Here is a 25,704-nt window from a genome sequence, read left to right on the forward strand (position 1 = left end):
CCGACCTTCCCGACCCACACCGGCCGACCTTTGGGACCCACTCCGGCCGACCTTCCCGACCCACTCCAATCAACCTTCCCGACCCAGTCCAACCGACCTTCGCAACCCACTCCGGCCGACCTTCCCGACCCACTCCTGCCGACCTTCGTGACCCAGTCCGACCGACCTTCGCAACCCACTCCGGCCGACCTTTGGGACCCACTCCTGCCGACCTTCGTGACCCACATCCGGCGGACCTTCGTGACCACTCCGGCCGACTTTCGCGACCCACTCCGGCCGACCTTCGCGACCCACTCCGGCTGACCTTCGCGACCCGCTCCCGCCCGACCTCTGGACCCACTCCGGCCAACCATCGCGACCCACTCCGGCCGACCTTCGCGACCCACTCCGGCTGACCTTCGCGACCCGCTCCCGCCCGACCTTCGCGACCCACTCCGGCCGACCTTCGCGACCCGCTCCGGCCCGACCTTCGTGACCCACTCTGGCCGACCTTCCCGACCCACTCCGGCCGACCACTCCGGCCGATCTTCACGACCCACTCCGGCCGAACTTCCGGAGCCACTCCGGCCGACCTTACGGACCCACTGCGGCCGACCTTCCCGACCCACTCCGGCCGACCTTCGTGACCCACTCCGGCCGACTTTCCCGACCCACTCCGGCCGACCTTCCCGACCCACTCCGGCCGACCTTTGGGACCCACTCCGGCCGACCTTCCCGACCCACTTCGGTCGACCTTCGTGACCCACTCTGGCCGACCTTCCTGACCCGCTCCGATCAACCTTTGTGACCCACTCCAGCCGACCTTCACGACCCGCTCCGGCCGACCTTCACGACCCACTCTGGCCAAACTTCCGGAGCCACTCCGGCCGATCTTCGGAACCCACTGTGGCCGACCTTCCCGACCCACTCCGGCCGTCCTTCGTGACCCACTCCGGCCGATTTAACGACCCACTCCGGCCGACCTTCCCGACCCACTTCGGTCGACCTTCCCGACCCACTTCGGCCGACCTTCCGGACCCACTCTGGCCGACCTTCCGGATCCAATCCGGCCGACCTTCCGGACCCACTCCGGCCGACCTTCGCGACCCACTCCAGCCGACCTTCACGACCCGCTCCGGCCGACCTTCACGACCCACTCTGGCCGAACTTCCGGAGCCACTCCGGCAGACCTTCCGGACCCACTGTGGCCGACCTTCCCGACCCACTCCGGCCGACCTTCGTGACCCACTCCGGCGATTTAACGACCCACTCCGGCCGACCTTCCCGACCCACTTCGGTCGACCTTCGTGACCCACTCCGGCCGACCTTCCCGACCCACTCCGGCCGACCTTCCCGACCCACTTCGGTCGACCTTCCCGACCCACTCCTGCTGACCTTCCGGACCCACTCTGGCCGACCTACCGGATCCAATCCGGCCGACCTTCCGGACCCACTCCGGCCGACCTTCCCGACCCACTCCGTTCGACCTTCCCGACCCACTCCGGCCGACCTTCGCGACCCGCTCCGGCCGGCCTTCACAGCACACCATTTTCTCTTCCTGTTAATGCGACAGCTAAGGCTGTTTGGTCCTCACGACCTCACTTGCTTTGCCATTCAATGTTACATTTCTGCTGATAATTTAAGTTCTCACTGCATCCTTTGAAAAAAGTCAAGAAGCTTGTCCTGGAACTCGCCATGCTTAATCTTTTGGAGTTTTGAGGGTTTTAACCTCTCATTTTCCAGTACGTCCATGCATATAATACAGAGTTAGGGTAAGATCCTGACATGAATAGAGGATTGGCTGACTGGCAGAAGGCAGAGTGGGGATAAAGGGGTCTTTTTCAGGATGGCAGCTGGTGGCTAGTGATGTGCCTCAGGGGTCGGTGCTGGGACCACAATTTTTCACAATATACATCAATGATCTGGAAGAAAGAACTGACAGCACTGTTGCTAAATTTGCAGATGATACAAAGAACTGTAGAGGTGTAGGTGGTATTGAGGAAGAAGGGAGGCTGCAGAACGATTTGGGCAGGCTAGGAGAGTGGGCAAAGAAGTGGCAGATGGAATACAATGTGGAAAAGTGTGAGGTTATGCACTTTGGAAGGAGGAATGGAGGCATAGCCTATTTTCTAAGTGGGAAGATGCTTAGTAAATCAGAAGCATCCTTGCGTATCCTTGTTCTCAATTCTCTTAAGGTTAATGTGCAGGTTCAGTCAGCAGTTAGGAAGGCAAATGCAATGTTAGCATTCATGTCAAGAGGTCTAGAATACAAGACCAGGGATGTACATCTGAGGCTGTATAAGGCCCTGGTCAGACCCCATTTGGAGTATTGTGAGCAGTTTGGGCCCCGTATCTAAGAATGGCTGTGTTGGCTTTGGAAAAGATCATAGAACATAGAACATACAGTGCAGAAGGAGGCCATTTGGCCCATCGAGTCTGCACCGACCCACTTAAGCCCTCATTTCCACCCTATCCCTGTAACCCCGTAACCCAATAACCCCTCCTAACCTTTTTGGTCACTAAGGGCAATTTATCATGGCCAATCCACCTAACCTGCACGTCTTTGGACTGTGGGAGGAAACCTGAGCACCCGGAGGAAATCCACGCAGACACGGGGAGAACGTGCAGACTCAACACAGACAGTGACCCAGCAGGGAATCAAACCTGGGACCCTGGTGCTATGAAGCCACAGTGCTATCCACTTGTGCTACCGTGCTGCCCAATCTCTGATCCCTGGAATGAACAGCTTGTCGTATGAGGAATGGTTGAGGACTCGTGGTCTGTACTCGTTGGAGTTAGAAGGATGAGGGGGGAATTTATCGAAACTTACAGGATACTGCACAGCCTGATTAGAGTGGATGTGAAGAGGATGTTTCCACTTGTAGGAAAAACTATAACCAGAGGACACAATCTGAGACTAAAGGAACGATTCTTTAAAACAGAGATGAGGAGGGATTTCTTCAGCTAGAGGGTGGTGAATCTGTGGAATTATTTGCCGCAGGAGGCTGTGGTGGCCAAATCACTGAGTGTCTTTAAGACAGAGATAGATAGGTTCTTGATTAATAAGGGGATCAGGGGTTATGGGGAGAAGGCAGGAGAATGGGGACGAGAAATATATCAGCCATGATTTAATGGTGGAGCAGACTCGTTGGGCCGAGAGGCCTAATTCTTCTCCTATGTCTTATGGTCTTACATGGACTTTCCATCCTGATTTGCGTTGGAACAATTAATAAATCCATACCCAGATGTTCGGGGAGTTCAGCGAATCATGACCATATGTTCTGGGCATGCCCGGCACTGGAGGAGTTCTGGAAGGGGGTGGCGGGGACGGTGTTGAGGGTGGTTGGATCCAGGGTCAAACCAGGGTGGGGACTCGCAATTTTTGGAGTTGCGGTAGAGCCGGGAGTGCAGGAGGCGAAAGAGGCCGGTGTCCTGGCCTTTGCGTCCCTAGTAGCCCGGCGGAGGATCTTGCTGCAGTGGAAGGATGTGAGGCCCCCAAGTGTGGAGACCTGGGTCAATGACATGGCGGGATTTATAAAGTTGGAAAGGGTCAAATTTGCCCTGAGAGGATCTGTACAAGGGTTCTATAAACGGTGGCAGCCTTTTCTGGACTTCCTGGCTCAAAGATAGGTATCTTGGTCAATAGCAGCAGCAACCCGGGGGGGGGGGGGGGGTGTTCCTTATTATAGTTTCTATTTTTTTTCGCTACGGTTATGTAACTTAACATTGTGTTCATTTAAGTTGTTGTTAATATGTTGGGTTGTTCATTGAGATGGGGCGAAGGTTTATGATTGTTGTCATTATTGTTATTGTTGGTATTTTAGTATGGTTTGATGTTGTATAAATTCAAAATTTTTCAATAAAAATTATTTTAAAAAATAAATAAATCCATACCTCAAGAAATCACCTTTATACTGCTTTGTCCGTGATTCTAGCTTCTTCTTGATGGGTTGTTCACTCTGTACAGAGCTGACACCAGTGCTGGCCTGTCCTGCATGAACTCTCCTAGCAGCACTCTCTAGCAGATTTAGTTGTGAAATCCTGGCCTGTTTGAGTCTCTGGCCCTCTCTTCCTTATTACAAAATGACCCAATTACAATTCTTCACAGCCCTCCTTGTTTGCTGGTAGCTAGAAAATGGAGGAATCTCCACACCGTGATTTCACACCCAAAGCACAGATGTACAAGGCATGTGACGCCTGTGTACACGCCGGGATCATGACCTGATCTCTGCTGCCGCTTCTGGCAGGTAGACGCCATCATTTTTAAAAATAGATTTGGTCCTGGGACAGCGCGCTGACATCAGGAGGCGACGGTCTGCCCTGTTGGCTCCAGGCCTGTGCACTGCCAGATCGACCGGAGGAGGCACCCAGGCGTGGGATCTCCGGCATTCTTGAAAGCCAGTCGGGGCTTTCATTTTTAAAAGTCAGTTGCGGCCATTGGGCGCTTCTCCCACAATCGGGAAAGCTGCGTCTTATCTCTCCATAACCCTCGTGACAGCTCACGACCCACCTGCGGGGCGCAATAGTGAGTTTGAAAAGCCGTGGTTTAGAACATCATAACATAAGAACTAGGAGCAGGAGTGGGCAATTCAGCCCCTCGAGCTCGCTCTGCCATTCAATAGGATCATCCCTGATCTCCTCTTGGCCACAACTCCACTTTCCTGCCTGTTCTCTGTAATGATATACAGCAGACATGTATCTAAAGGGTTAATCATAACACTTAGCTATAACACTAGCACTAGAGGGCATTACAAGATCTACTGTATAACACAGCTCCCAAAGGCTCTTGGTCTCTTTCACGCAGGAGTAGTTAGATAGCAGTAGCGCAGCAGAGTCAGGTGACAGCCCAGCCACCACGTGTACTTCAGATACAGTTTGTACAGTTATTTCTCATTACTTTATTTCCAGAGTTAGCCCATTAGAGTGTCAAACTCATTTATTAGTTTTATCGTTATTTATTAAATTTGTTTACTTTACATCGAAGACTCGTGTATTCTTCAAGATCATGTGCAATCAGTAACAACAGATATTACTTTAACCAAGTAAAACAACATGTTACCAGGAGTAGCAATAGAGTATAACATTCTCCATAACTCTTTAACCCATTACTAATTAAGGATCTGTCTATCTCCTCCTTATATTTGTTCAATGTCTCGCATCCACAGCACTCTGGGTAGTGAACTCCACAGATTCACCACCCTTTGAGAGAAGTAATTTTTTCTCATCTCTGTTTTAAATCTGCTATCCCTTATCCGAAAACGATGACCTCTCAGCCTGGAACGATGACCTCTCGGCCTGTAAATCTGCCATTTCTTCTGGCTTCAGGGAGTTTCTCTCCACTGAGGCTGCACTTCCTCGCAGATTGGGGCACCATTTTGTCTGGCTGCCCCGATACTCTTTCCCACCCCCCCCCCCCCCCCCCCCCCCTTCACCCCCTCTCCAATTTTTGACCCCGCCCATGCCCGGTGGGAGCGAGATCCAGATCATGACGTCTCACGAGGCCTCTCGCAAGACGCCTGTCCCAACACCAGGACAGGCACGAGGGGGCCATTAAATCGCGCTCCTCATCTTGAAAAGGGAGCCTCTGACAGTGCAGCTCTTCCGAAGTGCTGGACTGGAGTATCAGCCCAGACAGTGCGCTCAAATCTTTAAAGTGGAACTTGACTTCATAACCTTCCGACTCGGAACCTGGATGCTGCCGCTGACACCATTTAGCGCCACCAATTGGCAATGCCAGTTCGTTCATGGAATTTCTGTCAGCTCTGTAGTTTCACAGCTCCCAACAATCGGGTGGAGGCCAACTGGATTAATTTTGTTTAATTTTAGGCTGATGGAGGAGATGTTCATCTCAGGAAAATGGAGTGCACTTCAGCCAAGATTCCAGAGCCGAAAGGGCTCTGAGCAAAACAACGAAGCCACAAAGCTGTCTGATTCATGGAAAGCAGTTTATAACTTGTCAAATGCACCTCTATTAATTCTTGTCTGCGAACATGCAAGATCCAGTGTTGTTTTGTCTAAAATCTCCTTCCAGAGCAGTTTGCTTTATTCAGTCTCAAACCACAATCTCACTGTAATTGATATACAAGCAGCTTTGTTCAAAAGACGTCGGTAACTGTAATTTCAAAGCAGGACTGATACACGAGAGCTTCTAACTTCTTGATTCCAAATGAAAGATTTACGCGCCTCTAAATTGTTTCGCTGCTGCATATTCCACCTTCTTCCTTGTGGAGAAATGCGAGGTCTTTGAGCTGGCCTTGTGTTTTAGCAAAGCTCTTCTGGGAATTAAGTTCTAAGAGAACATTTCTGAGAAATCCCTTTGCTCAGCGCTCATCAAGATTTCTTCCACAAGTTTTTCCCCTCAGAACTCTGACTATCCCCCATGATTTCTTTCATTTTTTTCCTTCCTCTGAAAGTGAATTCATGATTCAAAAGGCTAATCAAAAGAAAGTATAATCGGAGAAGTCACAGAGAATTCCACAAATCGGTCATGCTTTGAGACTGTGTCTTCATTTGGCAGTAGAAAGGACAGCACAAGCAACCTGCTGTATTAAGCAGTGAGCGTGGGTTCATCACGTTTACAATGGCAGTCTGCCACCGCCTAAGAAAAGACATTTTGCCAGACCCTGAACCAAATCGACTTTGAAGTGCGAACATCACCTGCTGATGTCGGAAAAATTAATTAATCTGTGTTTTTTTTCCCCTGCAGGAGGCAGTGAAAATTGACGTTCAGAAAATTGGTGTTCCATTTAAATAAAATAAGAAGAAATGAATATAATCCGATTGATCAGGCTTTCTTTTAATATTACAGAGCTACTTTGATAAAAACACAGGCAAACAAATGATGCCAGTGTGTGTGATCTATTCCTGGGTTTGTGTGCTTGCTTATAATAATAATTTTTATTGTCACTTGATAAACTTTGTTCCCCTTAGAAGAATGAGACGCTTGAGCGTTACATGTTGTGTATGCGTAGCCAGAGACTTGCCGAATCATTTGACAGTTTTGTCACAGACTTGAGACTGATGGCCCAGTCATGCAACTTCAACGACCTGAAATCTTTGTTGCTTCGAAAAATTAACATTGCAATCAAGTTACTGTGAAAAGCCCCTAGTCGCCACATTCTAGCGCCTGTTCGGTACACGGAAGGAGAATTCAGAATGTTCATTTCGCCTAACAAGCACATCTTTCAGGACTTGTGGGAGGAAACCGGAGCACCCGGAGGAAACCCACGCAGACACAGGGAGAATGTGCAGACTCCGTACAGACAGTGGGCCAAGCTGGGAATCGAACCTGGGACCCTGGCTCTGTGAAGCAACAGTGCTAACCATTGTGCTGCTGTGTCGCCCTTTCTATGTCATTATAGGTAGACATCAAACAATTATTTCAACATCTTGACCAGTGCAGTTGTACCTACAGTGTAAAATACAATTAAACATAAAATGGTTCATTTGCATACAGACCAAGTGTGGTCTTCAGGTCAATGAGGGTTAGAGACAATGGAGGATAATTGACAAAGAAGACAGATGAGGAAGGGAGGAGGAGGGGGGTAGAGGTCAGGAAGAAGTGAGGAATGGAGAGGAGGGGCAGTAGGAGAAGGGGAAAAAGAAAAGGAGACAAAATAGCAGGGGTTGATCAAGGAAACTGCCCTGTCCTGGATGATGTCCGGAATATCTCGAGTGCTTTTGTAGCCTTGTTTATCCAAATGTATTCGCTTTGTTTGGCCCCTTGTTCTGCACTGTAACCAATCACAAAAGCACTTTGCAGGTACATTATTAAAAGAAATTAGGCGCCAAGCCACATATGGGGAAATTAAATCAGCTGACAATATACTTGGTCAAAGAGGTATGTGTTGCATATTTTATTTTGTGGAGCTATGCAGAGGTGACACTAGCATCTGTGTGTGTAACAGGTTTTATTCACATAATGCTTTAAAATGCCTGCTTCATGCTTAGAGCTCTAGCTTCCAGGAACTTCGACAGTTTGTTTACTCTTTTCTGAGTCCACACCCAGGATTAACTAATCAAGCACATTAAGCATCAGTTGTAAACAGACTCAACTGATAATTAACTACTAAATCTATGGGCGGCACAGCAGCACGGTGGTTAGCACTGTTGCGTCACAGCGCCAGGGATCGGATTCGATTCCTGACTTGGGTCACTGTCTGTGCAGAGCCTGCACGTTCTCCCCGTGTCTGCATGGGTTTCCTCCGGGTGCTCCGGTTTCCTCCCACAAGGCCCTAAAGACGTGCTGTTAGGTGAATTGGTCATTCTGAATTCTCCCTCAGTGTAACCAAACAGCCGGCGGAGTGTGGCGATTAGGGGATTTTCACAGTAACTTCATTGCAGTGTTGATGTAAACCGGAGAATGTGCAAACTCCACATGAACAGTGACCCGGGGCCGGGATCGAACCCGGATCCTCAGCGTCATGAGGCAGCAGTGCTAACTACTGCGCCATTGTGCCCCCACAAATTCAATTTTAACTGCTTGTTTTTCCAATCTTAAATTGTCATCCTCCATGAGAGGACATTCTGTAATTTGTGGAATTGAAGAATTTTTAATTAATTAGTCACAAATTAGTTAATTGGCTTGTGTGCTAAATGTATATGTAGAAACCAATTGCTGCAATGCTGCCACATATTGTTTAATGGACCCACCATTTCCCTGGTATCTCAGGCTGAATATTTATCAGTCAATCATGATCATTTTCTTGTGCCCGAAGAGTTTATATGACCACCACATCAAACATAGGCGAATCTTCTGTGAACTGATCGAATATTCACTGATCTTATGCTTTGAGACAATGGACAAGTATTGTCTTCTTGCAGATTGTTGGTACATCCGGATTATTCATCCCCATCACGAACAAGTAGATCTTGGACCCCAAAATCCATTGCTTCTATACATGGGTCACTCTCCCAGCACAGTAAGAAATTACGCTGGAGCCAGAGCTGGTAAATGTAAACATTTTTCCATCATCCTCGTTGCCACTTTGTTGTATATTTTATATCTTTAATCTATGCAAAGATGACACTAGTTTCTGTGTGGGACATGTTCATTCAGAGCACTTTGTTATGTCTTTTTCATGCATAGAAATCATATAATTTACAGTGCAGAAGGAGGCCATTCGGCTCATCGAGTCTGTACTGGCTCTTGGAAAGAGCTCCCCACTTAAGCCCACACATCCCCGTAGCCCAGTGACCCCACCTAACCTAAGGGCAATTTATCATGACCAATCCACCTAACCTGCAAATCTTTGGACTGTGGGAGGAAACCGGAGCACCCGGAGGAAACACACGCAGATAGTGACCCAAGCCGGGAATCGAAACTGGGACCCTGGAGCTGTGAAGCAACTGTGCTAACCACTGTGCTGCCGTGCATACAGCTCTAGCTTCCTGTGATCCTATAGTTTGTTTACTTTCCTCTGAGTTCACACCCAGTCTTAACCAATCAAGCACAATGGGCTTCAAGCAAACACACTCACAGAATCAAACACGGAACAATTGGATACCTCATTAGGTTTTAAGGACTGTCTTAAATGTGGAATGAGAGTTGGAGAGATGGCGAGTGAATTTCAGAGCTTAGGACCTGAGTAGTTGAGGGCTTGACCTCTAGTTGAGGGCTTGACCTCCAAGGATGGAGTGAATTGGTGAAGCCCAAAAGGCTGGAATTGGATCAGCACAGATAGCTTGAAGGGTTGTTGGGCTGAAGGAGGTTATCAGCGCCGGCCCTAGGGTTGCTGGCGCCCCGGGCAAGCTGAACTTCGGCGCCCTTCGGGGGGCGGGGCCGAGGGGGGCAGGGCCACGGGGGGGCGGGGCCGATGGGGGGGGGGCCGAGGTGGGGGGGGGCCGAGGCGGGGGGGGGGGGGGCCGAGGCAGGGGACAGGTCCGAGGCAGGGGAGGGCGGTGCGGACCGACGGGGGGGGACGGAGGGGGGGGACGGAGGGAGGGCGGCCGCCCTGGGGGAGGGCGGCCGCCGCGCATGCGCTGGTTGGCACCGGCCCAACTGCGCATGCGCGGGACCCGAGTCTCTGGCGCCCCCTCGCACATGGTGCCCCGGGCGACTGCCCGAGTTGCCGGTACCTTGGGCCGGCCCTGGAGGTTATAATACAGTGATTGAGAGGGGCAAAGCCATGGAGAGTTTTGAAAACTGGGATGAGCATTTTAAAATTGGAGTGTTGCTTAACTAGGAACCAATCTAAATCAGTGAGCACAGATGTTATTATGCAATGATAATTGGGTGACAATGTAATCAATCACAAATGACTAACCCACATAAGTAGACCCAGAAATTATATAAGGATATATATTTGATACCATGTTGGTATCACTAGAAGAGTCTCACAGGGTTATTGTTTGAGATTATATTACACCTATTTCTATTCAGCTTCCAATGAAAATGACAAAAAGAAAACGGCCAGGCTGACAAATAGCTATAGCACTGTCATCAATCTGAGAGTTTGTTAATCATAGAATTTACAGTGCAGAAGGAGGCCATTTGGCCCATCGAGTCTGCACCGGCCCTTGGAAAGAGCACCACACTCAAGCACACACCTCCTCCACCCCATCCCCTTTACCCAGTAACCCCAATTAACCTTTTTTTGGACACTAAGGACAATTTAGCATAGCCATTCCACCTAACCCGCACATCTTTGGACTGTGGGAGGAAACCGGAGCACCCTGAGGAAACCCATGCACACATGGGGAGAAGTTGCAGACTCCACACAGACAGTGAACCAAGTCAGGAATCGAACTTGGGACCCTGGAGCTGTGAAGCGACTGTGCTAACCACTATGCGACCGTGCTGCCCCAATGACGGTCTGATTTTAGCAAGAGTTGTTCTTTAGATCGTAAAGGTACCGGAGTTAGCGATAAGCTTTCCTTTTATGTTTCCTCAGCCACATCTACTGACTGGTCACAAATCAATACTGAAGATCAATATCTTTTGATTCCTTTGTTCGTTACACTGTTATCTCCTTTCACCTCTGGCTAGTTCCCGCACTGGCCTTTTGTTGCCGGAAAGACAGGAATTCCATGTGGCAAATGTGGCGCTAACAATTATACATAAAGCCGAGAGACTGGTACAATAGAGGCTTTATTGCTGTACGATGTTGTCCCTCCATCCGCAACTGTAGACTGAGGGACTGAGCAGCTCTCATACATATTTATACACAACTCCCTGTGGGCGGAGCTAGCCGGCAGGGGCTGACCGGAGGAACCTGTATTACAGGTACAGGCATACATCCCCCTACTGCAGTACACATGACTCACCTAACTACAGTGGTTATCTCACCACAGCAAAACCGATGAGAAGGCCGGGATCAAACGGTTTTGTGGGTAAGTTTACTCTCTACGAAGCTGTCCCAGCAGTGTTTGATTTTATTTGGTCTAAGTGAAGATTTCCTCCAGAGTAATGCCAACAGGATTAATTTTGCAAAACAAGGCAACGAGCACCAACCACCTCAGATGTTTTTTCATGCACTGCCATGATTTTTTTTTTGTTAACTTGCCAAAAGCTTTTATTCTTTTTATGTCCAAGTTTTAAACTTTAACCTGCTCCCCTTGAATCGTTTTTGCAACTGCTGCAGAACCCACAGGGCAGCCACACTATTCACCAGCGAGCTTCACTTCAAATCATATCAATGCCGCCCGGCACATGTCGAAAAATACACAGGGCTAATGATTGTACTGTGGAGTGAGAAGAACTTGGGTTTTCTCATCGTTTGCTGCATCTCTTGGAGCTAGTAACATTGGATTTGAACCCTTATTCCAGATTTCAGCAGCTGGTAAATGTATAAAGTTTACTTCAGAGAAATACAACTCAATCTCAGATTTGTCACTCGCTATATTATCAGATTTACTAAGTGGAGCCAAGACCTACAGCATTCTCTTTTTGGAATGGGGGAGTATGAATTTTTGAAAAAAAATCTGAAGCTGTTGTACTGAGCCAATGCACAGACCCTGATTTAGTGCGGCCTGCTGGGTAATGGTTATGCACTGAACTAGTGACACAAAGATGTGAGTTCAAGTCAAGCTACGAACTCAGAAAATTCAATAATTTGTGAGCATCCCACAGCCAGCTGATCATAAAAATGTAACTAGCGTAATGCAACTAGAACTTTAGTTCGGCCACACTTGGAGTATAGTGTTCAATTCTGGTCGCCACACTACCAGAAGGATGTGGAGGCTTTAGAGAGGGTGCAGATGAGATTTACCAGGATGTTGCCTGGTATGGAGGGCATTAGCTATGAGGAGAGGCTGAATAAACTCAGTTTGTTCTCACTGGAACGATGGAGGTTGAGGGGCGACCTGATAGAAGTCTACAAAATTCTGAGGGGCATAGACAGAGTGGATATTCAGAGACTTTTTCCCAGGGTAGAGGGGTAATTACTAGGGGGCATAGGTTTAAGGTGCGAGGGGCAAGGTTCAGAGTAGATGTACGAGGCAAGTTTTTTACAGAGGGTAGTGGGTGCCTGGAACTTTCTGCCGGATAAAGTGGTGGAAACAGGGACGATAGTAACGTTTAAGGGGCATCTTGACAAATACATGAATAGAAGGATATGGACCCCAGAAGTGTAGAAGATTTTAGTTTAGACGGGCATCATAGTCGGCACAGGCTTGGAGGGCCGAAGGGCCTGTTCCTGTGCTGTACTTTTATTTGTTCTTTGTTGTTCTTTTAGTCCCCTGGTGACCCCCAGGGCAGGCAGTCTACCACCCCCTACCCAGTATGGCCTTCACATGACTGCAGTTCCACACAGTGGGATAATCTTAACTTTGGGGGCGGATATAATAGGGTCAATATTCTTGGATCAGCCTCTCAGTGTACATCTCTCTCGATTCCATCCATACTAATCCAGATCTTGGTGTGCAGGGGACACTTTCAATGTTTGCGGATGACACAAAACTTGGAAATATTGTAAACTGTGAAGAGGACAGTGCGGAACCTCTAAAGGACATAGACAAGTTGGTGCAGTGGGCAGATAGGTGGCTGATGATATTCAATGTGGAGACGTGTGAGGTGATGCATTTTGGTAGGAAGAACATGGAGAGACAATATAAAATAAGGGGTAAGGGTCATTAGGGGGTGTAGGAGCAGAGGGACCTGGGTGTATATGTGCATAGATTATTGAAGGTGGGAGGAAAGGTGGAGAGAATTGTTAATAAAGCATATAGTACCCTGGATTTTATTAATAGGGGCGTTGAGTAAAAGAGCAAAGAGGTTATCCTCAACTTATACAAAATACTAGTTAAACCTCAGCTGAGATATTGGATTGGATTGGATTTTGTTTATTGTCACGTGTACTAAGGTACAGTGAAAAGTATTTTTCTGCGAGCAGCTCAACAGATCACTAAATACATGAAAAGAAAAGGAAATAAAAGAAAATACATAAAAGGGCAACACAAGGTACACAGGTCAATCCATAAGAGGGTCGTTTATGAGTCTGGTGACAATGGGGAAGAAGCTGTTTTTGAGTGTGTTCGTATGTATTCTCAGACTTTTGTATCTCCTGCCCGATGGGAGAAGTTGGAAGAGTGAGTAGTCCAGGTGGAAGGGGTCTTTGATCATGCTGCCCGCTTTCCCCAGGCAGCGGAAGGTGTAGATGGAGTCACTGGATGGGAGGCAGACTTGTGTGATGGACTGGGCTGTGTTCACGACTCTCTGAAGTTTCTTGCGGTCTTGGCTGAACAGTTGCCATACCAGGCTGTGATGCAGCCTGATAGGATGCTTTCAATGGTGCATCTGTAAAAGTTGGTAAGAGTTAATGTGGACATGCCGAATTTCCTTAGTTTCCTGAGGAAGTATAGGCGCTGTTGTGCTTTCTTGGTGGTAGCTCGATGTGGGTGGACCTGGACAGATTTTTGGAGAATTTGAAATTGCTAACATTCTCCACCTCGTCCCCTTGATGCTGACGGGGTGTGTACAGTACTTTGCTTCCTGAAGTCAATGACCAGCTCTTTAATTTTGCTGGCATTGAGGAATAGATTGTTGTCACTGCACCACTCCACTAGGTTCTCAACCTCCCTCCTGTATTCTGACTCGTTGTTATTCGAGATCCGGCCCACAATGGTTGTATTGCCAGCAAACTTGTAGACGGAGTTGGAACCAAATTTTGCTACACAGTTGTGTGTGTACAGAGAGTATAATGGGGTGCTAAGTACGCAGCCTTGCGGGGCCCCGGTATTGAGTACTATTGTGGAGGAATATATTGGGTATGATTTAATCAAAACGTTACTAAGTGTGGTAGCGAGCGGGAACTGCCGCGAGCTTCCTGACGTTCGGACAGGCGAGGCCGGCACCGCTATCAAACATTAAATGGTCCACTTAACAAGACACCACGGGCTTTACATCGTAAATGATGGTCCCACTAGTTGATTCGCCAGGATCATGCTCACCAGCCCCCTGCTAACAAGAGAGAGCAGCACTTAAACCGATCCTGCACAGCCAACCCCACTCAGCTCACAGCCATGCCACCGAGGAGACCAGCCCCACGATTTGGGGATGCTGACCTGGGAAGATTGTTGGACGCGGTGGAGGCCAGACGGGATGCCCTGTTCCCCCAAAGGTCTTGGAGGGTCAGTCACAGGGCAGCCAGTGTCACCTGGGAGGAAGTAGCAGTGGCCGCCTGTTGCCCTTTTAATAATGAGTTGAATACTATCCCACCAGCGTCACCGATAATGTTGCTCTTTCTGGGGTATCTACTTTAGTCAGATATTAGTCTGACCCTTATTAATGAGGATATTGCTTTCAGAGTCACCAGGTATCAGATGATACCACCACAAAGTTCAACTGGATTTTGATCAAAGACCCAACAACCAGTGAGTTCATTCAAGTTCAGTAATAGTTTATTTACACACAAGATTAACTCACACATGCAACATAAAAACACTACAAGCTAAATGATACCTAACACCACAACAACCTGTACTTAACTTCAGGCACCGGCTTTGGCAGAGGAGCAAGGCCTTTGTTCAGATCTGGAGTGGCTGGATCTGGAGAAGGAACTTCGGTTCTGCTGGGCTCATCCGTCCACAACCACATACCCCCCCAACCCCCATCTATCCCACCCCCCATACATCCCATCCCCCCATATTCTCCAACCCCTTGCATAGGCCCCATCTCCCCAAGCCCCCGCCACCACACCCCCACGATGAACAGTACGTGCGGCTCACAATGCCCTTTCTGTCTCCCGGCAGGAGAAGTTGGCCCACAACAGATGGAAGAGGGCCCAGATGGGCAGCAGGGTGGCAACATGTGCAGCATGGTAGCATAGTGGTTAGCACAGTTGCTTCACAGCTCCAGGGTCCCAGGTTCGATTCCTGGCTTGGGTCACTGTCTGTGTGGAGTGTCATGAGAATGTGACTTTAAGAAATGGTAGTCTGCTAAAGTTACTGCAGTGATGTCAGAGTGTGGGTGGAGCTGAGCTCTGGCTCTGCTTTTTAGTTTCACTTTGAGAAAAGCTTGGGTGTGCCTGTGTTTTTTATGTTTTGTTTCAGTTTTGGAGCTGCAGTCAGCCACAGAAGGTGTAATGTTGTTCTCTCTGCCATGTAAAGGCTATGTCTTGATCATTTGGTGAATTCAGAATTCTAACTGTTCTCAGTAGTGAATTGAAACCTGATGTGCTGCTGTTAAAAGGTTCTTTTTTAAGTCTTATGGATGTTAAAAGGAAAGTAAGGATTACTTAGTGTTGTATTTTTTTGGGGGTTGTATTTGAATTAATAGTTGCTGAGATGTTCACTGTATGTTTTAAAAAGGTTAACTTGAGTTCATAAAATAAACATTGTTTTGCTTTAAAAATACTTTTCCATTTCTGCTGTACCTGTACCTGTCCCCTGTAGAGTGGGCCGTGTGCTCCCCATACCACAATCTATTAAAAGTTGTGGGTCAGGTGAACTCTATGATACACTTTGGGGATCTCTAAACCCTGGCCCATAACAGGGGCGGGATTGTCCGATCCCCCGCTGGGTCGGAGAATCGCCGGGAGCCACGAGAATCCAGCACCCGCCGTCTCCCGAAGTCTCCGGCACCAGAGATTCGGCAGGGGCGGGAATCGCGCCGCGCCTGTCGGCGGGCGCCTCCCCCGGCGATTCTCCGGCCCGTGATGGGCCGAAGTCCCGCTGCTGTCATGCCGGTCCCGCTGGTGGGAATCAAACCACCTACCTTACCGGCGGGACTAGGCGGCGGGAGCAGGCTCCTGGGTCCTGGGGGGGGCACGGGGCGATCTGGCACTCTTTTCCTTCCACGTTCGCCATAGCCTTCACGATGGCGGAGGCAGATGTGACCCCCTCCCCAACGCATGCGCAGGGATGACGTCCGCAGCCGCTGACGCTCCGGCGCATGCGGGATCTTCCGCCAGCCGTCGAAGTCCCTTCGGCCCCGGCTGGTGTGGCGCCAAGGGCCTTTCCCGCTGGTCGGCATGGCGCCAACCACTCCAGCGCGGGCCTAGCCCCTCAAGGTTAGGGCTTGGCCCCTAAATGTGCGGATTCCGCACCTTTGGGGTGGCCCGACGCCAGAGTGGTTCACGCGACTCCACCCCGCCGGGACCTCCCGCCCCGCCGGGTAGGGGAGAATCCTGGCCCAGGAGTCTGCACTTTCTCCCCATGCCTGCGTGGGTTTCCTCCAGGTGCTCTGGTTTCCTACCACAGTCCAAAGATGTGCAGGTTAGGTGGATTGGCCATGATCAATTGCCCCTAGTGTCTAAAAAAGTTAGGTGGGGCTACTGGATTACGAGGATAGGGTGGAGGCATGGTCTTAAGTAAGGTACTCTTTCCAAGGGCTGGTGCAGTCTTGATGGGCTGAATGGCCTCCTTCTGCACTGTAAATTCTATGCGAAATGAGAGTCCTCACCCCCTATGAGGAATGAGCCCTGGAGGTTTCTGAGATGACCTACTCGGCAGGGGTGGACAGATCTGTGACGAACGTAGAGGTTGGCGCATGGCGCAGAGGTAAGGGTCCACTGGCCCCCACCCAGATGACCTGTCACATGTTAGTTGTTGATGCCATGTAGACCGACCCATTCCCCCCCCCCCCCCCCCCACCCGCTCTGCCTCCCATGAGAACACCTCAGAGGAGCTCCGATGACACCATTGTATTTGTGGCACACCTGTAATTTCCACCAGAGCAGAGATCCACACCTCAGTGGAGAACTGCAGCGGACAGGCTTCTGGGGCACAATCTGCTGAGAACCACACAGTTGCTGATGCACATCAGGAGGCAGAAACATCCGGGGGGGGGGGACAGCAGTCAGAGGTCTGCTGGATCCCAGGACCCAGATGGCTCCCAGTCAGAGGCTGAGCCTCTGGACCTGGTTTACCCGGAGCTGATGCAGACACCAGGGTGCGGCAGAGAGATTTAGTGGGGGGGGGGGGTTAATGTGCAGGTGATGGTGCCGGCAATGCGTGACCAACACTGCTGGGATGGTAGTCGCAGGGGAGAGCCTGGTGCATGATGTGGGCAGCATGAGTGGAGATCCCCAGGGTGTGACTCTGTCAGTGATGGCCATGGCTGAGGGCCTCGACAGTGTGTACCAGTTGCTGGGGCATATGATCCAATCCTAGGAGGACCTTGATGAGACGCTGCGGGGCATGTCCCAGTCTCTGGTGGGCATTGCCGAGGCGCTGCGGAGCCTGTCTCAGTCACTGAGGAGCATTGCCGAGGGCATCAATAGTGTGCTTGCAGACATTGGGATGGCAGAGCCAGATGTCGCTGGGGCAGCCGGGGCTTCATCTTCCTGCTCCTTCATTGTGAGGTGAACCCCAAGGCCCTATGGACACCGACCAGTAGGAGGGGGTGGGGAATGGGGGGGGTAGGGGAAGGGGAAGGTTGAATGATAGGGAGAGAGGGGTGCGAAGGGGAAGGGGGTGGGAATGGGTGAGGAAGGGAGAAGGAAGGCTGAGCAATGAGGGGAAGGTGTTAGGAAGGGGGTGATGGGGAGGGGGTAGTGATGTGAAACGGGTGAGGATGAGGGCCTCACTGGCCCTCTGGGCTTCCCGGACCCTCGCTGCTGCCGCATGTCCCCCATCCACCAGATGGTCTTATGGGTCCTCCCCCGGCTTGTCCTCCAGCCCCTCCTGGTCCGGCACCTCCTCATCCTCGCCCTTCTCCTTTTAGGTGGCCACAAGTTTCTCCCCTTCCACCTCCAGCACATGGCCCCGCAGCTGGGCCATGTTGTGCAGGACACAGTAATCCACAAAAAAACCAGCGACCCGCTGGGGGGTGTACTGCAGTGCAGCACCAGAGCGGTCGAGGCAACGGAACAGCATCTTGAGGAGTCTGTCTGATGCACCGCTCAATGATAGACCGGGTGGCTGCATTGGCCTCATTGCATTGGGTCTCCACATTGGTCACCGGCATCCGTCCTGGCGTCATTAGCCAGGTCCTCAGCGGGTACCCCTTATCCTCCAAGAGCCAACCGGCCATCTTGGGATGGTCCTCGAAGAGGCTGGGGATGTCCGATTGCCCCAGGATGTAGCTGTCGTGCTCAGTCCCTGGGAACTGTGCACACACGTGCATGATCTTTGTGTGGTGGTCGCCCGTGAGCTGGATGATCAGGGCATGGAACCCTTTTCTGTTGATGTAGGGCACACCCAGACTGCGCGGTAAACGCAAGGCGACAAACATGCCATCCATTAGCCCCTGGAGCATCCTGTCAATGGCAGAGAATCCTGCATCTTGTTGGGCCTGGTCCATGTCAAAGTTTATATAGTTCGCTGCCCGGGCAACCTAGCTATCAGTGTCTTCACGGATGCAGTTGTGGGCTGAAGCCTGTGAAATGCCACAGAAGTCCCAGCTCGAGCGCTGGAATGATCCTGAGGTGTGGAATTTCGGGGCTATTGAGGTGACCTTGACAGCCACCGGAAGAGGGTATCCTCCTCCTCCATGTGGTGTGAAGTCCGCAAGGAAATGGCAGAGATGCCGCACCGTCCGCTTGTTGAGGCAGAGCCTCCTGTGGCACACGCTGTCCACCACCTGTTCGAAAGACGAGAGCCGGCTGTGCACCTTGGGCTGTCACACACCTCCCCTTCTGGGCAGCTTCCATGGAGTCCAAGCTATTATCCATTGTGTGTAATATCTGTAAGGATTGGAGAGGGTGAGAGGCTGACAACCAGTCCCCTTGTGCACCATCACAATTCTGTGATTCTGCTGTACCAACATTCCACCAAGTCAAACCACTAACAAATATGTTAGATTTCTGGGCATAGATTTTCCATGCCTGCCTGCCTTGGAATTTGTTGCGGGGGGGGGGGGGGCAGACAATTTGGCGGATGATTTAAAGGTCCATTGAATTTCTGGTCTTGGGGTATATGGGACCGGAAGATCCGCCCCTAATGTCCCCTAGTAAATCACTAAAGTGTTAAAAATAATCACTGCAGAAGACCTTCCATAACATCCTTGGGAATCCAGAGGTAGACAATAAAGACAATCTTGCAACTGTTCCCACAAATTTAAACAATATATACTGTTTAATTTGTTATTTTGAATTAAGCACAGGCTTTTCTGTAATCCAGTAATGAATGTGGTCATCACAAACACTCACGGTTCCAACCAAACTAATTTTCTAAAGCTGCCCTGCTCTGAACCTTGACTGAATGAGTTCATCTTTGAAGGGAACGGAATCTCTATTCTACTGCAGAGCTGGGTTGAAGGGTTAAAACCAGCTGGAACATGCTGAATTTGACAAGTTGTTTTTGCTGTGGAGTCAGTCCATATTATAAAGCTGTTTTCGCCAAGTGGTTCAGGAGATTAAATATCCACCGATGCCTGTACATTCTCTTCTGGTCAAAATGGTGCTTGAACAGTAACTGTTCAGCAGAAATCGTTATGAAGGGAAACTATTTTTCTGAAAGTCGGCATTCACTCTCTTCCCCATTGGTCTTTCAATACCGGTGTTTTTGCGTTGTCCACAGTTATGACCAGCAACAACATCTTGTGCATTGTCGCACATTTTACATGGTAAAACATTCAAAGGTATTTCACAGGAACATCATCAGACAGAATATGACACTGAGATGGTGAAGAAAATATTAGGACAGGTGACCAGAAGTTGTGACATGTGAGAATAACGGGCAGGAAAACAGGTTAGAAGGTCCTGCCGATTTCTTCAGTTGATTACAGAGAAGCTAGAGTAAACTTCTTAATTAGCAACACAATACAGATTATACAGCCAGCTCAGCTCAGCTCAGGGTATCTCATAATGGGTCACATTTTCTCTCCTTTCCCAAACAATGATCTCTCTTCTTCTCTTGCAGTTTAATAATCTTTGTTAGTGTCACAAGTAGGCTTACATTAACACTGCAATGAAGTTACTGTGAAAAACCCTTGTCGCCACATTCCGGCGCCTATTCGTGTACACTGGGGGAGAATTCAGAACATGTCTTTTGGGGCTTGTGGGAAGAAACCAGAGCCCCTAGAGGAAACCCACACAGACACGGGGAGAACGGGCAGACTCTGCACAGACAGTGACCCAAGCCGGGAATCGAACCTGGGACCCTGGCGCTGTGACGCAACAGTGCTAACCACTGTGCTACCGTGCCACCCTCAAAAGTTGAATTCTGAGCCAGCCAGGAACCCTGGCCGGGATTCTCCCGGAATTCTTTTGGGAATCGCGCCACACCGCCCCGACGCTGGCCCGCCGATTCTCCGGCACCCACAGGATCGCCGCCGGGCCAGTCAAGGGCCGTTGAAAGCACCCCCCCCCCCCCAGGTGATTCTCCAGGCCTCGACGTGCCGAGTGCCGCCGAGTTTGGCCGAGTCCCGCCGGCGTGGGTTACGTATGGTCCCACCCAACGGGCCCTCAGAGTTCTGGCTGCGGGGGCCGTCCTGGTGGGGGTTGGGGGATCCGACCCCGGGAGGGGGCCTCCACTATGGCCTGGCCCGCGATTGGGGCATACCGATCGGTGGGTGGTCTAGTTACGTGGGGGGGGGGGCTATGTTCCTCCACACCGGGCCCCTGTAGTGCTCTGCCATATTGCCCGGGGTCCAGCACGGAGATGGGAACCCAGGCACATGCCCGGACTTGCGCCAGCCGTGGTGCGCATGTGCAGACTCGCGGCGGCCATGGCGCGCCGGTTTTGGGTGCTGGAGCTGCGGCCACCATTCCGCGCCGTACTAGCCCCCTAGAAAGGGGTGAATACCTGCCACTTGAGCCCCGTCGACACCGGAATGGCTCGCGCCGCTTTTCAAGCCGGTGTCAGAACTTGCCCGCGGGATTGGAGAATTCTGGCCCAAACGTGGAATCAACTGATTCGTAGTCAGACGCATTTTCCATTGTGCCGCTGGCCTATGGCTTCTTCTGAAGGCACTGACTTCTTGCTGGGTATGGATTCATGGACATCTACCAAAACTTTGCCAAGAAGCCCTTGTCGACTTGAAGTGTTGGCTGGCAGGGAAGGGGCATCGCAGTGCAGCCCAACCTGGTGTCAACTGGCAGATCCAAACATGCACTTGCAGTAGTGACCTTCAGACGGAAATTGTGAACGGGAACCTTAAACGTGGTGCTGAGGCTAATAACAGCACACTAGCCGTGCTCAACGACTCCAGCACAAACATGGACTGGGCTTGAAAAACCTCTTGTGTACAGCTCAGCTACACATTCATTTAAACAATCAAGCAGTAGATGAAGGCCACAAATCACATTTTCGAATCAAAATGGCCGACAGATAGCAGCTTTTAAAAAAAAGTTCAGAATTATGACGTTTTCCACCGACCGAGACTCGAATGTTATTTCTGTAGGATTAAGAACTCTTCCATTTGGCGTACCCTTTGCCAGCTCCAAAAAAGAGTTCGCTGGATAAAGCCCCTCACCGTGCCTAATAATTCACGGAACTCCAATCTCTCATCACAATGTATGTTAATAGGGAATATAGTCAATAGAAAATGAGATAGGAGCAGTGATGGGATGATGGTTCTCACTGGAACGACGGAGGTTGAGGGGCGACCTGATAGAGGTCTACAAAATTATGAGGGGCATAGACAGAGTGGATAGTCAGAGGCTTTTTCCCAGGGTAGAGGGGTCAATTACTAGGGGGCATAGGTTTAAGGTGCAAGGGACAAGGTTTAGAGGAGATGTACAAGGCAAGTTTTTTACACAGAGGGTAGTGGGTGCCTGGAACTCGCCGCCGGAGGAGGTAGTGGAAGCAGGGACTATAGTGACATTTAAGGGGAATCTTGACAAATACATGAATAGGATGGGAATAGAGGGATACGGACCCAGGAAGTGTAGAAGATTTTAGTTTAGACGGTGATGCACTATCAATTACGACGAGGTGAGAGTAGAGTGTAATCGAGGCTTTGTTACGCAGAGATGTGTAGCTTCCCTCAGCTGCTGTCAAAATGGCTGCAGCTCGGAGAGCCCACACATTTATACTCCGCCTACTGGGCGGAGCCAGGCAGGCAGGGATCTACCCCCGTACCTGTAGTACAGGAGCCTTACCGTAATACACCTCATATGCGATATATATACAACAGTGGTGATTACCACATTCACCCCCTGTTAAAAAGGAGTCCAGCGGGGGTGGTAAGACTAGTTACACGTATCGGTTAACATTTTAGGAAATGTTTACAAATTCAGACGATCGGGCGCCTTGATCCTCCGCTGTGAGCGCCGCAGTCCCGGTGGTGATGCAGGTATCGGTTCGGTCGCCGGTGACTCCGGGAGCGTGTCGACCTCATCTTCATCCCCGGGTGGGACCAAGCGGAGGATGGATCATCCTGGAGCGGGGTCTGTGGTGAGGTACGCTGGGGGGAGGAAGGTTGGTGCCGGGGCAGAGGGGGTGGGGGTGGGGGAGGGGTGGGGTGGGGACCCAGCTGGCACCAGGTCCCTGAGGGAGACTGTGTCGTGGCGGTGTGGCGGAGTTTGGAAAGGTTAGCGTCGTGGTCCTGCTGGTCGTGGCCACAGATGGTGACTTTATCCAGGTACGGGTAAGTGGCCCGCAGTCCATACCGGTCAACCATTCGGTCCATCTCCCGTTGGAAGACCGAGACCCCATTAGTGACGCTGAAGGGAACCCTAAGGAAGTGGTAAAGGCGGCTGTCCGCTTCAAACGCGGTGTACGGGCGGTCTGCCTTGCGAATGGGGAGCTGGTGGTAGGCAGTTTCAGGTCCACTGTTGAGAAGACCCGGTACTGTGCAATCGGATTGACCATATCAGATATGCGTGGGAGGGGGTACGCGTCGAGCTGCGTGTACTGATTGATGGTCTGACTGTAGTCAACGACCATCCTGTTTTTCTCCCCAGTTTTCACAACTACCACTTGGGCTCTCCATGGGCTGTTGCTGACCTCGATAATGCCTTCCTGTAGCAGCTGCTGGACCTCAGACCTGATGAAGGTCCTGTCCTGGGCACTGTACCGTCTGCTCCTGGTGACGACGGGTTTGGGAACAGAGAAGGCGGGTCGACCTTAAGGGTCGTGAGACCGCAGACAGTAAGGGGTGGTAGGGGCTCGCCAAATTTCATGGTTAGACTTTGGAGGTTGCACTGGAAGTACAGGCCGAGTAGCAGGGCAGCGCAGAGGTTGGGGAGGACGGAGAGCAGGAAGCCGCTGAACTCTACGCCCTGGATGGTGAGGGTGGCGGTGCTGTACCCCCGGATCGCCACGGAGTGGGATCCGGAGGCCAGGGAGATTTTCTGGTTAATTGGGTGCACCGTGAGGGTGCAGCACCGTGCCATATCGGGGTGGATGAAGCTCTAAGTGCTCCCGGAGTCCAGAAGGCATGATGTCTTGTGCCCATTGACCTTCACTATCGTCGACGTGGTCGCGAGGTTGTGCGGTTGGGACTAATCGATCGTGATGGAGGCGAGACGCGGCTGGTGTTGGAAGGCCGCTGGCTGGTCGGCGGCGGTTGCAGGCGATGAGCGGCCCGATGAGGAGCCCGATCAGCAGGGGTCCTGAGGCAGGGAAGATGGCAGCGCCCACGGGGCGCATGTGGCAGGTGACGTTAAAGATGGCGGCACCCACGGGCCGCACGAGGCCTGATGAGGGGAAGATGGCGGCGCCCACAGGCCGCACGTGTCCTGAGGTGAAGAAGATGGCGGCGCCCAGGGGTCGCACATGGGGGGTGCAGGGACAATGGGCCTGGTTACAGTGGCGATCGAGCAAGCCTGGCACACAGCCGCAAAATGTCCTTTCTTCCCACAGGCGTTCCAGAGCGTGCTCCGTGCCGGGCAGCGCTGCCGTGGTGTTTTGTCTATCCGCAGAAGTAGCACTTGGGTCCCCTGGGGTTGGTTAGCATGCAGGCTTGGGGTTGGCTGGGGGCGGTCGCTGGTGGGGTCCACAATGGGGTGTTCTCTGGTGGGGTCCATGATGCCCGGGGGGGGCGCCGTGTGGTCGGGGGCGTACGCCTGTACATTACGGGAGGCAACTGTTAGTGAGATCGAGGGTTTCTTGGTCGCCGCGAGGTCGAGGGTAGCCCCTTCTAAGAGGTGCTCGCGGATGTACGCTGACCCTATGCCCATAACGAAAGCGTCTCTAATTAGGAGTTCAGAATGTTCAATGGCCAAACGGCCTGGCAATCACAGCCCATCACCAGGGCGTGCAGGGCATGCCAGAAACCTTCCACAGACTTACCGGGTAGTTGATGCTTCGTGGACAGTAGGTGCCTGGCGTAGATTTTGTTGGTCTGCTGAGTGTAGTTCTCCCTCAGTAGATCCATGGCCTCAGCGTAGGTAAGCGCGTCCCGGATGAGGGGAACGTTATGGGAGCTCAGCCGTGTATACAGGATCTGGAGTTTCTGTGCCTCTGAGGGTGGTTCTGTTGGAGAACCGATGTAGGCTTCAAAGCAAGCTAGCCAATGGGCGAAGGACGACTTGGCGTTGTCTGCTTGAGGGTGCAGCTGAAGGTGATCATGCTTGATGCGGAGATCCATCGTTGTAAAATCTCTGCTTAATAAATTGATGCACTATCAATTACGACGAGACGAGAGTAGAGTGTAATCGAGGCTTTATTATGCAGAGATGTGTAGCTTCACGCAGCTGCTGCTAAAATGGCTGCAGCTCGGAGAGCCCACACATTTATACTCCGCCTACTGGGTGGAGCCAGCAGGCAGGGATCTACCCCCGAACCTGTAGTACAGGAGCCTTACCGTATTACATCTCGTATGTGATATATACAACAGTAGACTACCACAGACAGGCGGCACGGTCAGCGCAGGCTTGGAGGGCCGAAGGGCCTGTTCCTGTGCTGTACTTTTCTTTGTTCTTTGATCTTTGAAACGTGATGAGTATTAGGCCTGACTTTAGTTCCAAACTTGTAAGTTGTTGACCTGTGCAATTTTATTATTACATTTGTTTTGAGTGCATCAATATCAGGAGGGGACACAATTTGGCTCACCTGCATGGCATTATTGTCAAATAGAATCACAGCACTGAGTGTCAAAGTTGTTGTGAAAACTGAACATTTCTAAGAGATGATGGGAGGCTAGAAGATAAGAATTAAGAGCAGCAGTCAGCCATTTGGCCCCTCAAGCCTGCTCCACCATTCAGTAAATCATAGCTGATCTGATTATGGCCCTAATTCCACTTTCCTGCTGATCCTCATAACCTTTGATTGTTTTGTATGCCAAGTTCGATATGGGCAGTGAGGGAAACTGTGGGATTGTACCACAGAAACGATGCCTTCAAGAGATGAGGACATTTTTATTTTTGCAGCTCGTATCATAGAATCACAGCAAGGTTGTGGTGATATGATCTGCATACCTGTCTGCCATTGGGCCAGAACGTCGGCTTACCATTGGCC

The 25,704-nt window shown here is 50.9% G+C and overlaps 1 pseudogene; it reads right to left on the reverse strand.

Annotated features, from left to right (window-relative positions):
* Nucleotides 1-18,616, reverse strand: part of LOC119962325 — a 34,358-nt pseudogene extending 15,742 nt beyond the window's left edge.
* Nucleotides 18,617-25,704: the final 7,088 nt, after the last annotated feature.

This window comes from Scyliorhinus canicula, chromosome 2 (genome assembly GCF_902713615.1).
Source record: "Scyliorhinus canicula chromosome 2, sScyCan1.1, whole genome shotgun sequence".
Taxonomy (NCBI): Eukaryota; Metazoa; Chordata; class Chondrichthyes; order Carcharhiniformes; family Scyliorhinidae; genus Scyliorhinus; species Scyliorhinus canicula.